The sequence below is a fragment of the Salvelinus sp. IW2-2015 genome, linkage group LG27 (genome assembly GCF_002910315.2).
Source record: "Salvelinus sp. IW2-2015 linkage group LG27, ASM291031v2, whole genome shotgun sequence".
Taxonomy (NCBI): domain Eukaryota; kingdom Metazoa; phylum Chordata; class Actinopteri; order Salmoniformes; family Salmonidae; genus Salvelinus; species Salvelinus sp. IW2-2015.
The window spans coordinates 34,203,392-34,205,068 of NC_036867.1; the positions used below are offsets into that span (position 1 = coordinate 34,203,392).

A 1,677-nucleotide genomic window follows, 5' to 3' on the forward strand; every position below is an offset into this window, starting at 1 on the left:
GCGTGTGCACATGCATGTTACTGTGGTGTTTTAGGACACCCATGTTGGTTGTCCTTGTGTGGGCATGACCCTAGGTATCTCCTCCTCTCCCCCTCTCTCCSTCCTGGCTAGCTCCCTACCTGGCCCCCTGACTGCTGCTGGCACCGCTGGGCCTCTCCAGATGTGGGAGCTGAATGGACCAATAGATAAAGGCCTGGGCAGCTTTCAGCAGGGCAGAGCGGGTGGCCAGCACAGAACAGGGAGAGGCCAAGAAGGGAAGAGGGAAAATATAGGGAAAATATTCCTTCAGTGACCTGACTGGCCAGGGGAAAGTGATAGCTAGCCCGTACTATATAGAATGCTTGTCTAAAAATGTGTGTTTGTTTATGCTCCGTTGCGCCCTGCAGGAGAGACTGAGTGCATAATTTATTTTTATTTTTATTTCAAACAGTTCAATCTCCACGGTTCACTATTAATTCATCACGGAGCATCGGGGCTGTCCAAAGCACCGGCTATCCAACCGTTAAAACACTCTCATTAAAACTCTACGCCAGGGCTCAGAAACCACAAATTGGGATCAGTAGTGCCAAAGCATGTTTCACTTAGTCTGGCCGCCAGGATACCCTAGCTGTAGCATTAATCATCAAAGAGAACAAGGCCTACTTTACCGTAAGTTTACACAGATATTTTGTTTTTTTTTGTGTCCTGTGGGCTGACCCACCTCACTGTTCCATCTTGCYTGCCTTTGCAGCCATAGTTGCAGGCCAAACATTTCCTAACTAACCTGCTTGTGCTGTTCTCCTCTTCCTACAGAATGGTTTCAACCATGTGAGCCCCAGCCATTCAGGAATGTTTGGAAAAGGTACGGTGAAATCAGTTTGCTCAGTGTTCTGCCACCACAAAATGAAGAGAGAGGATGTCTGGTAGTCTCTGACTCGCTGTCATAACAAAATATGAGACCCACTCAACAGTCTGTAGCACACTAATGCATGCTTGTCTGAAGAAAATCATCTGAAATAGGGAACACATTACTAGGAATATGGATCTAATGGATTTAAATGAGAGACAGTGAGGAAGGGGAGAAAGAGAAGAGGAGAGGAAGAGGAGATAAGAAAGAGAGAGTCCATGGTCATCAAAGTCAGTCCTGCTGCACAGCAATGAGGAGAGAGAGAGAGAGGCTCAGAGAGAGGGCTCAGAGGAGAGAGAGGCTCAGAGAGAGAGAGAGCTCAGAGAGAGAGAGAGCTCAGAGAGGAGAGAGTCAGAGAGAGAGAGAGGCTCAGAGAGAGAGAGCGAGCGAGAGAGGAGAGAGAGAGCGAGATAGAGAGAGAAAAAAGGAAACGGGTGTTTGAGCGAGACTCAGGGGAGTTATGGTGTGATTTTTAATGCAGGTCTTTTCAAGACGGATGAATGGGAGTCGGTCTCTCCCCACATCCCTCTCCAACTCTCCCCATCTCTCCTCTCTCTCTCTGTTCTAGCCATGGATTTAATTAACTAGACCCCTGTTGGACCAAACGCTCTTTTTCTCTAAATACATGGAAACTGTCAGAAAAACACACACAGAAATAGCAGTAATTACATTTTGAGATAAAAGTTGCTTCAGTAGGACAGCGAGGAGGCACACAAAGCGGGGGGGGGGGGGGGGGGGGGGGGGGGGGGGGGGGGGGGTGGGGGGGGTAAGAGCTATGCACCTGCGTAGGC

At 48.8% G+C, this 1,677-nt stretch overlaps 1 pseudogene; it reads left to right on the forward strand.

Annotated features, from left to right (window-relative positions):
* The window catches only part of LOC111953333 (cyclin-dependent kinase 15-like), a 28,406-nt pseudogene that overhangs the window by 14,249 nt on the left and 12,480 nt on the right, over positions 1-1,677 (forward strand).